The 15,768-nt window shown below is 39.7% G+C and overlaps 1 pseudogene; it reads left to right on the top strand.

Annotated features, from left to right (window-relative positions):
• The first annotated feature begins 1,255 nt into the window (after positions 1 to 1,255).
• LOC122691060 lies at positions 1,256 to 1,371 on the top strand (annotated as a pseudogene).
• Positions 1,372 to 15,768: the final 14,397 nt, after the last annotated feature.

The raw sequence follows: 15,768 nt of genomic DNA, 5'->3' as shown, positions 1-15,768 counted from the left end.
CCATAATATGCACACTACTGTGTGACTTTGGGTTTTATTTTTTAATGATGAGTAATTATTTCAGTCAATTCTTACAATTGTCTGGACCACCTATTTTATCACCTAATCATACATATCCCACATTGCTATTTAACAGCTCAATGCAGTTTATTCACTTATGACTTATATGTTTGTTATATGGATAAGGCTTTGTGCTTGTACAGACTATAAACCCCTGATGGGTGTGCTCAATAAATAATCATTAAAGTGACCTCAATTGAATTGAAGAGATAGTAACAGAGATAATCCCCAGTTCATCCCTATTTGGCATTTTCGATGTGTGTTTGTATTTCCATTTCAATAGGATCTGTCTGGGATATTAGGACTTCGCATAATTTCAGGTAATGAGGTCACACTGAGAAGAGGTGATTTTGAAGAAAATGGAAAGCAACCCAGTTTACATTTATGCTGAAAACTGAAGCAAGACACCAAGCCCAGATTTAGGGACTTTGATGATTACAGGCTGAATGACTCACATCTTCCCCAGGGAATGGAAGAATGAATCACAAGTCTGTTTTAAAAATCTCCTGACCACTGAACATGGACAAGGAGGTGGGGGCAGGGCGAGAAGGTAGTGGAAGCAGTACAAACACCCTGAAAGGTCTCTCTTTTGTAGCATGCTGAATTAGAAAAGGGGATAATTAAAATAAATTATGATAATACCAACAAAGGAAAAGGAAAAAAAAAAAACAAAACCTGTGTGGATTTGTTCCCTGTTTCACTTAGCAGAGAATTTAAAGATTTGCTTCTGATAAGCTTTAACACAATAACTGAGAGTTAACTCTTTCACTGATCCCACACCCATCCATCACTTACCACACACAAACTAGCAAACCCTTCCTGAAATATCACTGCTAGACTAATCTCAAGGTTCTGTTTTCAGCATGTCATTCCCCAACAAGGGCATCCATTTGCCTGTAGGATCAAGTCAAAACTAATCAACATGACAGTCCAGGTCTTCCATCAAGTGACTCCACCCTATCTATTCATTCTAAACCCCTACTAATCCCCGACATGTTCACTGGCCCCAATTCTGTCAAACTGGCCTCCTTAAAATCACATACTGCATTCCTGCTTCCATACTGTCAATCATTCCTCTTCCTTTTATCTAAAATGCTTTCTCTTATATCTCCATTATTCAAAACCTCAAATTTACTTTTTTTTGAAGCTTTAAGTTCAAGACAAACATAGACAGTGTATTAAAAAGCAGGGGCATGTGCTCGTTTCAGCAGCACATATATTAAAAATTGGGAGAAGAAATTAAAAAAAGAGAAGATTAGCATGGCCCTACACAAGGATGACACGCAAATTCGTGAAGCATACATATTTTTTAGAGAAGAGCTAACACCTATCTTACTCAAACTCTTCCAGAAAATTGCAGAAGGTAAACTTCCAAACTCATTCTATGAGGTCACCATCACCCTAATTCCAAAACCAGACAAAGATGCCACAAAACAAAAGAAAACTACAGGCCAATATCACTGATGAACATAGATGCAAAAATCCTTAACAAACTTCTAGCAAACAGAATCCAACAACATATAAAAAGATCATACATCATGACCAAGTGGGCTTTATCCCAGGAATGCAAGGATTCTTTAATATACACAAATCAATCAATGTAATACACAACATTAACAAATTGAAAGATAAAAACCATATGATTATCTCAATAGATGCAGAGAAAGCCTTTGACAAAATTCAACATCCTTTTATGATAAAAACTCTCCAGAAAGCAGGCATAGAAGGAACATACCTCAACATAATAAAAACTATATATGACAAACCGAATGGAGGAGCCAAGATGGCGGAGGAATAGGACGGGGAGACCACTTTCTCTCCTACAAATTCATCAAAAGAATAACTGAACGCAGAGCAATCTTCACAAAACAACTTCTGATCGCTAGCTGAGGTCATCAGGCACCCAGAAAAGCAGCCCATTGTCTTCGAAAGGAGGTAGGACAAAATATAAAAGATAAAAGGGGAGACAGGGGAGCTAAGGACGGAGATCCGTCCCGGGAAGGGACTCTTAATAGAGGAAGTTTTCAAGCACCGGGAAACCCTCGCACTGGCGGGTCTGGGGGAAGTTTTTGAACCTCGGAAGGCAACCTGACTGGGAGAAGAACAATAAATAAAACTCATAGATTACGTGCCTAAAAGCAACTCCCAGTGGAAAAGTACCCCAGACGCCGGCATCCGCCACCAGCAAGTGGGGGCAGAACAGAGAGGAGCGGGTGGCATTGCTTAGGGTAAGGACCGGGCCTGAGTGCCCTGAGGACAATCAGAGGGAGCTTTTGTGAGTTATCAACTTAAACTGTGGGACAGTAAAAGAGAGAGAGAAAATTAACCGGCCCGAACTCACTGCCGGCCGTTCGCAGAACAAAGGGACCGAGAAAGTCCAGAGAAGAGCTTGCAGGCTGTGGACCGGCCCAGCCCCGCCGGAGGCAGGAGGCAGGGGGGAGGGGAAGGGGCAGGCTCGGCCCCAAAGACCGCATCCCCTACCACACTGCAAACCGGCCTCCACTTTCTAATCAAAGACCTCCTGAGATTCTGGATGGTCGACATCCGCAGGGAGGGTCGCGGCGAGACACAGGTCGCAGGCACCCGACCGGCGCGGGCGGGGTCTGGGGCTGGGGCCGCGGAGGTCAGAAGGCGCACGCACCCAACCGGCGCGGGCGGAAACTCAGACTGGGACCGCGCAGGGCAGAAGACGCGCCGCACCTGGGGAGAGAGCGCCCGTCAAGCCCCTGGCTGCCTGAACCGCTCTGACGGGGAAGGCACAAAACGCAGGCGCAGCTTTGTGTTCCGCGCTTTTGTGGAACACCCGAGGGCTGGAACTGGGCGCAGCGCAGGGCACGCTCCATATAGAGCAGCCGGGAGCCTGAGCAGCGTAGACGGGGGAAAACAGCGCCAGCCCCTCCCTGCAGCGCGACGGAACTAGCTACCTGAATAAGAGACCACCTCCGTCCGCCTGTGTCAGAGCGGAAATTAGGCGCGGAAGAGACTGGCAAACAGAAGCCAAATAAACAAAGGGAACCACTTCAGAAGGGACCGGTGCAACAGATTAAAATCCCTGTAGGTAACACCGACTACACCGGAAGGGGCCTGTAGATATCGAGAAGTGTAAGCTGGAACGAGGAGCTATCTGAAACTGAACCGAACCCACACTGACCGCAACAGCTTCAGAGAAATTCCTATATATATTTTTACTTTTTTTTTTTTTTTTGAGTACAGAAAAAAAATTGTTTTTTTTCTTTTTTATGTTTTCTCTTTTGTTTTCTTTTAAAATTTCCTATTACTCCCCCATTACTCCTTAACTTTCATTTTCACAGATTTTTATGATTTTCTTAATTAGGGAAAAAAAATTTTTTTTAAATTTTTTTACTTGTGTTTTTTTTTCTTTCTTTCTTTCTTTTTTCTTTTTCTCTTCTATTTTTCTTTTTCTCTTATTTCCTTTTAAAGTCCTCTATTACTCCTCTACTACTCCTTAATTTTCATTTTCATTACACTATAACCTTACCAAAAAAAAAAGAGAGAAGCCCTATTTTTAAACTGAACTTCATATATATTTCTAAAATTTTTTGTGTGTGTGGTTTGGTTTTTGCCTTTAATATAATATTTTTAAGAGTCTAACATCTACTCTAGATTTTTAATCTTTGTTTTTCAGTATATGATATAAATTGTGGACATTTAAGAATCCAGTATTCAGTTCCCATTTTTATACAGGAGTGTGTTGATTATTCTCTCCCAATCTTGACTCTCCTTTTTCTACCTCAGAACACCTCTATTTCCTCCTTTCCCCTTCTCTTCCCAATCCAATTCTGTGAATCTTTGTGAGTCTCTCGGCTACGGAGAACACTCTGGGAACAGACAACTGCATAGATTGATCTCTCTCCTCTTGAGTCCCCCTTTTTCTCCTCCTGCTCATCTCTATCTCCCTCCTCCCTCTCCTCTTCTTCATGTAACTCTGTGAACCTCTCTGGGCGTCCCTCAAGGGGGAGAATCTTTCACCATTAACCTAGAAGTTTTATTAGCAGTGCTGTATAGTAGAAGTCTTGAGACTACTGGAAGAATAAAACTGAAACCCAGAGGCAGGATACTTAAGCCCAAAACCCGAGAACACCAGAAAACTCCTGACTACATGGAACTTTAAGTAATAAGAGACCGTCCAAAAGCCTCCATACGTACACTGAAACCAACCACCACCCAAGAGCCAATAAGTTCCAGAGCAAGACATACCATGCAAATTCTCCAGCAACGCAGAAACATAGCCCTGAACGCCAACATACAGGCTGCCCAAGGTCACACCTAACACATAGACACATCTCAAAATTCATCACTGGGCACTCCATTGCACTCCAGAGAGAAGAAGTCAAGTTCCACGCACCAGAACACCGACGCAAACGTCCCTAACCAGGAAACCTTGACAAGCCAAATATCCAACCCCACCCACTGGGTAAAACCTCCACAATAAAAAGGAATCACAGACCTCCAGAATACAGAAAGCCCACTCCAGACACAGCAATCTAAACAAGATGAAAAAGCAGAGAAATACCCAACAGGTAAAGGAACATGAAAAATGCCCACCAAGTCAAACAAGAGAGGAGGAGATAGGGAATCTACCTGAAAAAGAATTTAGAATAATGATAATAAAAATGATCCAAAATCTTGAAAACAAAGTGGAGTTACAGATAAATAGCCTGGAGACAAAGATTGAAAAGATGCAAGAAATGTTTAATAAAGACCTAGAAGAAATAAAAAAGAGTCAATTAAAAATGAATAATGCAATAAATGAGATCAAAAACACTCTGGAGGGAACCAAGAGTAGAATAACGGAGGCAGAAGATAGGATAAGTGAGGTAGAAGATAAAATGGTGGAAATAAATGAAGCAGAGAGGAAAAAAGAAAAAAGAATCAAAAGAAATGAGGACAACCTCAGGGACCTCTGGGACAATATGAAATGCCCCAGCATTCGAATCATAGGAGTCCCAGAAGAAGAAGACAAAAAGAAAGGCCATGAAAAAATACTCGAGGAGATAATAGCTGAAAACTTCCCTAAAATGGAAGCCACCCAAGTTCAAGAAACCCAGAGAGACCCAAACAGGATAAACCCAAGGCGAAACACCCCAAGACACATATTAATCAAATTAACAAAGATCAAACACAAAGAACAAATATTAAAAGCAGCAAGGGAGAAACAACAAATAACACACAAAGGGATTCCCATAAGGATAACAGCTGTCTATCAACAGAAACCCCCCAGGCCAGAAGGGAATGGCAGGACATATTTAAGGTAATGAAAGAGAATAACCTACAACCTAGATTACTGTATTCAGCAAGGATCTCATTCAGATATGAAGGAGAATTCAAAAGCTTTACAGACAAGCAAAAGCTGAGAGAATTCAGCACCACCAAACCAGCTCTTCAACAAATGCTAAAGGATCTTCTCTAGACAGGAAATGCAGAAAGGTTGTATAAACGTGAACCCAAAACAACAAAGTAAATGGCAACGGGACCACACCTATCAATAATTACCTTAAATGTAAATGGGTTGAATGCCCCAACCAAAAGACAAAGACTGGCTGAATGGATACAAAAACAAGACCCCTATATATGCTGTCTACAAGAGACCCACCTCAAAACACGAGACACACACAGACTAAAAGTGAAGGGCTGGAAAAAAATATTTCATGCAAACGGAGAACAAAAGAAAGCAGGAGTTGCAATACTCATATCAGATAAAATAGACTTTCAAATAAAGGATGTGAAAAGAGACAAAGAAGGACACTACATAATGATCAAAGGATCAATCCAAGAAGAGGATATAACAATTATAAATATATATGCACCCAACATAGGAGCACCGCAATACATACGGCAAATGCTAACGAGTATGAAAGAGGAAATTAATAGTAACACAGTAATAGTGGGAGACTTTAATACCCCACTCACAACTATGGATAGATCAACTAAACAGAAAATTAATAAGGAAACACAAACCTTAAATGACACAATGGACCAGCTAGACCTAATTGATATCTATAGGACATTTCACCCCAAAACAATCAACTACACCTTTTTCTCAAGTGCACATGGAACCTTCTCCAGAATAGATCACATCCTGGGCCGCAAATCTGGTCTTGGAAAATTCAAAAAAATTGAAATCATTCCAGTCATCTTTTCTGACCACAGTGCAGTAAGATTAGATCTCAATTACAGGAAAAAAATTGTTAAAAATTCAAACATATGGAGGCTAAATAACATGCTTCTGAATAACCAACAAATCATAGAAGAAATAAAAATATGCATAGAAATGAATGAAAATGAAAACACAACAACCCAAAACCTATGGGACACTGTAAAAGCAGTGCTAAGGGGAAGGTTCATAGCATTACAGGCTTACATCAAGAAACAAGAAAAAAGCCAAATAAATAACCTAACTCTACACCTAAAGCAACTAGAGAAGGAAGAAATGAAGAACCCCAGGGTTAGTAGAAGGAAAGAAATCTTAAAAATTAGGGCAGAAATAAATGCAAAAGAAACTAAAGAGACCATAGGAAAAATCAACAAAGCTAAAAGCTGGTTTTTTGAAAAAATAAACAAAATTGACAAACCATTAGCAAGACTCATTAAGAAACAAAGAGAGAAGAACCAAATTAACAAAATTAGAAATGAAAATGGAGAGATCACAACAGACAACACTGAAATACAAAGGATCATAAGAGACTACTACCAGCAGCTCTATGCCAATAAAATGGACAACTTGGAAGAAATGGACAAATTCTTAGAAAAGTATAACTTTCCAAAACTGAACCAGGAAGAAATAGAAGATCTTAACAGAGCCATCACAAGCAAGGAAATCGAAACTGTAATCAGAAATCTGCCAGCAAACAAAAGCCCAGGACCTGATGGCTTCACAGCTGAATTCTACCAAAAATTTAAAGAAGAGCTAACACCTATTTTACTCAAACTCTTCCAGAAAATTGCAGAAGAAGGTAAACTTCCAAACTCATTCTATGAGGCCACCATCACCCTAATTCCAAAACCAGACAAAGATGCCACAAAAAAAGAAAACTACAGGCCAATATCACTGAGGAACATAGATGCAAAAATCCTTAACAAAATTCTAGCAAACAGAATCCAACAACATATTAAAAAACTCATACACCATGACCAAGTGGGCTTTATCCCAGGAATGCAAGGATTCTTTAATATCCACAAATCAATGTAATGCACCACATTAACAAATTGAAAGATAAAAACCATATGATTATCTCAATAGATGCAGAGAAAGCCTTTGACAAAATTCAACACTCATTTATGATTAAAACTCTACAGAAAGCAGGAATAGAAGGAACATACCTCAACATAATAAAAGCTATATATGACAAACCCACAGCAAGCATTACCCTCAATGGTGAAAAATTGAAAGCATTTCCCCTGAAATCAGGAACAAGACAAGGGTGCCCACTCTCACCACTACTATTCAACATAGTGTTGGAAGTTTTGGCCACAGCAATCAGAGCAGAAAAAGAAATAAAAGGAATCCAGATAGGAAAAGAAGAAGTGAAACTCTCGCTGTTTGCAGATGACATGATCCTCTACATAGAAAACCCTAAAGACTCTACCAGAAAATTACTAGAGCTAATCAATGAATATAGTAAAGTTTCAGGATATAAAATCAACACACAGAAATCCCTTGCATTCCTATACACTAACAATGAAAAAACAGAAAGAGAAATTAAGGAAACAATACCATTCACCATTGCAACAAAAAGAATAAAATACTTAGGAGTACATCTACCTAAGGAAACAAAAGACCTATACATAGAAAACTATAAAACACTGATGAAAGAAATGAAAGAGGACACAAACAGATGGAGAAACATACCGTGTTCATGAATTGGAAGAATCAATATTGTCAAAAAGGCTATTCTACCCAAAGCAATCTATAGATTCAATGCAATCCCTATCAAGCTACCAATGGTATTTTTCACAGAACTAGAACAAATAATTTCACAATTTGTATGGAAATTCAAAAAACCTCAAATAGCCAAAGTAATCTTGAGAAAGAAGAATGGAACTGGAGGAATCAACCTGCCTGACTTCAGACTCTACTACAAAGCCGCAGTCATCAAGACAGTGTGGTACTGGCACAAAGACAGAAATATAGACCAATAGAACAGAATAGAAAGCCCAGAGTAAATCCACGAACCTATGGACACCTTATCTTCGACAAAGGAGGCAAGGATATACAATAGAAAAAAGACAACCTCTTCAACAAGTGGTGCTGGGAAAACTGGTCAACCACCTGTAAAAGAATGAAAGTAGAACACTTTCTAACACCATACACAAAAATAAAGTCAAAATGGATTAAAGATCTAAATGTAAGACCAGAAACTATAAAACTCCTAGAGGAGAACATAGGCAAAACACTCTCCGACATAAAGCACAGCAAGATCCTCTATGACCCACCTCCCAGAATATTGGAAATAAAAGCAAAAATAAACAAATGGGACATAATGAAACTTAAAAGCTTTTGCACAACAAAGAAAACTATAAGCAAGATGAAAAGACAGCCTTCAGAATGGGAGAAAATAATAGCAAATGAAGAAACAAAGGATTAATCTCAAAAATATACAAGTAACTCCTGTAGCTCAATTCCAGAAAAATAAATGACCCAATCAAAAAATGGGCCAAAAATCTAAACAGACATTTCTCCAAAGAAGATATACAAATGGCTAACAAACACATGAAAAGATGCTCAACATCACTCATTATCAGAGAAATGCAAATCAAAACCACAATGAGGTACTATCTCACACCACTCAGAATGGGCTGCTATCCAAAAGTCTACAAGCAATAAATGCTGGAGAGGGTGTGGGGAAAAGGGAACCCTCTTACACTGTTGGTGGGAATGCAAACTAGTATAGTCACTATGGAGAACAGTGTGGAGATTCCTTAAAAAAACTGGAAATAGAACTGCCATATGACCCAGCAATCCCACTCCTGGGCATACACACCTAGGAAACCAGATCTGAAAGAGACACGTGTTCCCCAGTGTTCATCGCAGCACTGTTTATAATAGCCAGGACATGGAAGCAACCTAGATGCCCATCAGCAGATGAATGGATAAGAAAGCTGTGGCACATATACACAATGGAATATTACTCAGCCATTAAAAAGAATACATTTGAATCAGTTCTAATGAGATGGGTAAAACTGGAGCCCATTATACAGAGTGAAGTAAACCAGAAAGATAAAGACAAATACAGTATACTAACGCATATATATGGAATTTAGAAAGATGGTAATGATAACCCTATATGCAAGACAGAAAAAGAGACACAGATGTATAGAACAGACTTTTGAACTCTATGGGAGAAGGCGAGGTGGGATGATCTGAGAGAACAGCATCGAAACATGTATAATATCAAGTGTGAAACAGATCGCCAGTCCAGGTTGGATGCATGAGACAAGTGCTCAGGGCTGGTGCACTGGGATGACCCAGAGGGATGGGATGGGGAAGGAGGTGGGAGAGGGGTTCAGGACGGGGAACACATGTAAATCCATGGCTGACTCATGTCAATGTATGGCAAAAACCACTACAATATTGTAAAGTAATTAGCCTCCAACTAATAAAAATAAATGAAAAAAAAAATGCAGGGACATTACTTTGCCAACAAAGATAGGTATAGTCTAGTAGTCATGTATGGATGTGAGAGTCAGATCATAAAGAAGACTGAGCACCAAAGAACTGATGCTTTCGAACTGTGGTGTTGGAGAAGATTTTAGAGTTCCTTGGACTGCAGGGAGATCCAACCAGTCAATCCTAAAGGAAATCAATCCTGAATATTCATTAGAAGGACTGATGCTGGAGCTGAAACTCTAATACTTTAGCCATCTAGTGTGGCTCATTAGAGTCATTAGCTGACTCATTAGCCAACTCATTAGAAAGGACTCTGATGCTGGGAATTGAGATTGAAGGCCGGAGGAGAAGGGGATGACAGAGGACAAATTGGTTGGATGACATCACCAACCCAATGGACATGAGTTTGAGTAAGCTCCTGGAGATAGTGAAGGACAGAGAAGCCTGGTGTGCAGTCCATGGGGTCGCAAAGAGTTGGACACCACTGAGCAACTGAACAATGAATAACAAAGTTCAAGAATAATCTTCTTCATAAGAGCCGCCCAGTCTAACTCCATCCCTCAGTGACCATTTCCTTACTTGAAATACCTATAATAGGATATGTACATCAATATCAAATGACTTCTATCTACCTTGAAATCCTCATGCTTCCATAGTTAAATATTAATCAGAGGGCAAGGGATCTTTTCATTATCACTAACATTTCTTAAAAAGTGCTCAAGATATATATGTATTTTAATATTAATAATCAATAAATAGAAGCTTGTTGGCTTTTTGAGTGAATTTAGAGTTAATTTGGCATAGAAATGCAGATATGTTGTAACTTTCTTTTCATAGTTATAAAGCCATTTTTAAATGCCCAAATTCATTTACTTTCTTCATTTTTTTAAATGGAAATTATTTTCATTTTACTTTCTTTTTTAAAAAGAAACTGTTCTTCATGTTGTATTTTCTAAGCTCTGTTTTTAAGTATGACACTAAGGGCATGAACAATCATCAGGCTTTATATATTCCAATTGAGGTACTGTAACTTAACCTTTACACACATCTGTAGCTCAGTAACATGGGCTGATGAAAGAGGAAGATCTATCCCACCAGGAGGCCTCAAGGAAAAGATGTGTTTCTTTAGAATTGAGTTTCATGAGGAGAATGACTTTCTCTCCCACTTGCATATAAGCTCTTCTTGGAGCCTGAAGGATGATTTTATGACTCAAAACAGATGGATTTTTTTCTCTTTATGTATTGTTCTTTACTTAGACAGGTAAAGAACAGCTGCTTCAATTCCTGTTTTTTAATTTATTCTCTACATCACACTACTTTTTTTTTTTTTAATCTCTTTTGGGTGTTTGGAATTCCAATCTGGGAGAATGATTATTTTGTATTCTTAAAAACTAAATTCATTCATTTTCTTGCCCCTTTTAGACAAAGTATTGCAGGGAGAATTTAAAATCTGCTAGGGCAGTGAGCAGACATGGCAGACAGAGGCCATGATTTTTAAGGGGGAGAAATCTTTCTAGAAATACTTCAGTTTAAGTTGGATCTATTTGCTCATGCCAAAATTCTGCTAGCCAATGCATTTTCCTCTCTAGGCATCCTCCTATATAATGTAAATGTCTCAAGAGCAGTAACAAATGAGTTATGCACACTATAATTTAGATTGGTTTATCAAATGTCCCTCTCAACTAGCTGTGCATTGTGGGAATGGAATTTGCAATGGGGTATTCTCTTAATTAGTCACTCTGGAAATCCCAGACCAGCTTGAATAGGCTAGATTAGTCTTATCTTCCACTTCTCCCAATACACTCACATTATTTGCAACCATTCAAATAAACCATGTATTTAAAAAAAAAATCATGTTATGCTGCTTCTTTGCCATGCAGTGTCCTCCTTCATAAATCCCCTTGTATGCAATCAACCCTTTTTCCATGGCCCATCTCATTCACCACATCATCCTTCAAGAAACCTTGTCAGCGTATTTTGCCTGGCAATAGGACTCATTCATCCTTCATCTATAATAGCAAATGCTACCTCCTCTATGAAGCATTCTCTGACTTTTTCAGGTGGCTGTAGATACTTTTCCCCTGGGCTCCCACACCATATCTTAAATTATACCCTAGCTTATCATATTGTATGGCTTACCTGGTAGCTCAGCTGGTAAAGATCCACCTGTAATGCAGGAGACCCTGGTTTGATTTCTGAGTCAGGAAGATCTCCTGGAGAAAGGATAGGCTACCCACTCCAGTATTCTTGGACTTCTGTGGTGTCTCAGATGGTAAAGAATCCACCTGCAACATTGGAGACCTGGGTTTGATCCCTGGGTTGGGAAGACCTCTTGGAGGAGGGCACAGTAACCCACACCAGTATTCTTGCCTGGAGAATTCCCATGTACAGAGGAACCTGGCAGGGTCCAGGGGGTCGAAAAGAGTCAGACACGACTAAGCAACTAAGAACAGCACATATCACATTATATTGAAATTATCTATTATGTGTTCATCCCCATAAGACTGTGTTTCTCAGTGGAATGGACTGGATCTTATTTGTCTTTGTTTCAAACAGGAGACCTGTTTACAATCCCTGGGTTGGGAAGATCCCCTGGAGAAGGGAAAGGCTACCCAGTCCAGTATTCTGGCCTGGAGAATTCCGTGGACTATATAGTCCATGGGTCACAAAGAGTTGGATATGCATTTTCCCCTAAATGTTCCATATTTGTTGAATGAATAAATCACAGGAGTAGCCTAAATAGAAAATTAAACAAGATTCAAATTCACTTCTACAGGTATTCACTTCCACAGATGGTTGCATGTGTGCTTACTTGCTCAGCTACTTAGTCATGTCTGACTCTGTGATCCCATGGACTGTAGCCTGCCAGGCTCCTCTGTCCATGGGATTCTCCAGGAAAGAAAACTGGTATGGGTTACCATTTCCTCTTTCAGGGGATCTTCTGGATCCAGGGATCAAACCTGCATCTCCTTGCATTGGCAGGCAGATTATTTACCACTGAGTCACCTGGGAAGCCAATCAGATGACTACTTCATCATAAACCATGAAGACTTCCTAACCACTAGCATGTACTTTGTCAGGGCAAAAAGCAGAGCAGTTACCTGTGTGTGGAAACATCAAATTTAAAAGGTTGTTATTCTGTTATACTAAAAGTGAATTTCCAATTATATTTCTCTTGTTTGACTTTTAAAGTCACTCCAAGTCATCCTTTCCTTACTCTAACTTTCAGAGTTAAACAAAAGAGCCAGAAGAGAGCAGTGATTGTGAGATCAAGCTTGTTTATTTATTCATTGACTACTTATCAAATATCTACCACATACAAATCTACATAGTCAGGAAAACATAGTCATCTCTTACCCTCATGAAACATCATCTAGTGGGGGGAAAGATCATAAATTAGAGATAGATGATATCAGTTAATGATAAGTTTATAAATAAAAAACATCAGGATAAGAGGACAAAATGTAATGGGGTAAAGATGTGGTTATTTTAGAGAAAAAGACATCTTTGAGAAGTTTACATTTGAGAACAACATAAAGGTAAAACATTAGTAATGCCACTGGTGGGAAGAAGAGGGACAGGGTCAGCAAGTGCAAAATCTGAGGATGGAGGAAGGAAGAATTTGTGGTAACCTAGCAACAGCAAAGTAGCCAGAGTGACTGGAATGTAGTGAGCCAGGGGATGCCTGGTAAGAGTTATCAGAGAAGCAGCAGGGATCTAGATCATATAGAATCTTACGAATGTGTGGTAAGTAGCTTCAGTTGTGTCCAACTCTTTGCTACCTTATAGGCCATAGCCTGCCAGGCTCTTATCTTGCCTGGGATTATCCAGGCAAGAATACTGGAGTGGGTTGCAATGCCCTCTCCCAGGGGATCTTCCCAACCCAGGGATTGAATCCGTGTCTCTTACAGCTCCTGCATTGACAAGCGGGTTCTTTACCACTAGCGCCACCTGAGAAGACCATAGAATCCTACGTGTGTGCTCAGTCGCTAAGTTGTGTCCATCTCTTTGTGACTCCATGGATTGTAGCCCACCAGGCTCCTCTGTCCATGGAATTTTCCAAGCAAGAATACTGGAGTCGGTTGCCATTTCCTTCTAGCAAAATCTTTGGACTTTATTTTATAAATTATAGAAAGTTATTTGGAAAATTTTAGCAGGAAAATTACATGATATCATTTATGTATTTTTGGATGCTATCTTAGTTATCTCAGGCCACCATAACAAAATAGCACAGATTGGGTGACTTAAACAACAGGAATCAATGTCTCACAGTTTTGGAGACTGGATATCCAAGACCAAGTTGCCAGTAGGGTAGGTGTTTAGTGAGAACTCTCTCCCTGGATTTCAGACAGCTACCTTCTTGTTAAGTCTTTATATGGCATTTCCTCCAAGCATATAGGGCAGAGGGAGAGAGAGAGAGAAGAAGAAGAAGAAGAAGCAAGCTCTCTGGTGTCTCTTCTTATAAGGGCATTTATCCCATTACGTAGACCCCATCCTCAAGGCCTCATCTAAGCCTACTTCCCAAAGTCCTCATACAAATACCATTATATTGGGGGTTAAGGGCTTCCCTGGTAGCTCAGCTGGTAAAGAATCTGCCTGCAATGCAGGAGACCCCGGTTCAGTTTCTGAGTTGGGAGGGTCTGCTGGAGAAGGGGCAAGCTACCCACTCCAGTATTCTTGGGCTTTCCTGCTGACTCAGCTGGTAAAGAATCCACCTGCAACGTGGGAGACCTGGGTTTCATCCTTGAGTTGGGAAGATCCCCTAGAGAAGGAAAAGGCTACCCACTCTAGTATTCTGGCCTGGAGAATTCCAGGAACCATACAGCCCGTGGGATCGCCAAGAATTGGACACGACTGAGCAACTTTCACACACTTTAGGCCTTCAACATATGGATTTTAGGGGGATAAAATTCAGTTAATGGCAGAAAGTGTAATCTGGATATTGTATGGAGAATAGACTCTCAGAGAATAAGAGTGTAAACAAGAGAACTAGCAAGAAATCTATTGCAATGATCTATTAAAGAGATAATAGTGGCTTGGGCATGGGTTGAAGTGTTGGAAATGGTGAAAGGTGGTGAACTTTTAGACACATTTTAAAGGTAGAGCCCATGGGATTTGCTAATAAGTTGTATGTGGGTCATGAGAGGAAATAGTCAAGAATGACTCCAAGGATTTTGGCCTGGACAACTGGTGAATGTTGGTACCATTTATGACAATGGGACACACTGAGAAAAGACAATTTGGGTTGAAGGGGGTAGAATCAGGAGCCCAATTTTGAGTGTGTTAGGTTTAAGCTGCCAAGTAGGTAGTGGAATATACCAATCTGGAGCCCAAGGAACAGGTCTATAATAAATGTATAAATTTAGGAGGCACTGATATGTAGATGATGTTTAAAATCAAGGGATAATATCACCTACCAAAAAGAAAATGTAGATAGAGAAGAAAATAGAACTAAGGATAAGCCCACTCTGGCATTTAATGGAAGTGGGAGTAGAGAAAGAGAATCCATAAAATAAGGCAGATGGAAGAGCTAATGAGGGAGCAGGAAAAAAAAAAAAGGATGGTAGAATAATGCAGTTTATTGAAAGCCAAGTGAATAAAGGATATCAACTTGGAAGGAGTAGTTATCTCTGCAAGTGCTGCTGATGGGTCAATTAAATGACACTAAAAGTTTGCCACTGGAGTTGAAAACACACATACCCTTTATTAATAATAGTTGTCAGAATGTAAATGAACTTGATGAGCAGTAGCCACCTTCAGAGAGAGTTTAAATAGAAAAAGGATAAAACTGCAAGTTAGAAAGAAAAGAGAATTTTATCCTGACAATAGTTTATGAGACATTAAACATTAATGCTGTAAGACAAATTTGTATTTGTCTCAAAAGCCTTCTCCAGAGAGCTGTAAACCATGATGGGTAATGATTTAGGGCTGCTTGTGGGAGAATTATTCAAAGGTAAAACCTGCAAGGAGGTGTAGGGCAAGGTTTTCTACAGATTATGTTCAGCTTTCAGGAACCTTTACTATCCTTCATGCAAACCAATGGTTTTTACAAGGTTGCCAATTAAGACTGTAGTTCACTT

The sequence above is a fragment of the Cervus elaphus genome, chromosome X (genome assembly GCF_910594005.1).
Source record: "Cervus elaphus chromosome X, mCerEla1.1, whole genome shotgun sequence".
Lineage (NCBI taxonomy): Eukaryota > Metazoa > Chordata > Mammalia > Artiodactyla > Cervidae > Cervus > Cervus elaphus.
This window is presented reverse-complemented; position numbering and strand designations above follow the sequence as displayed.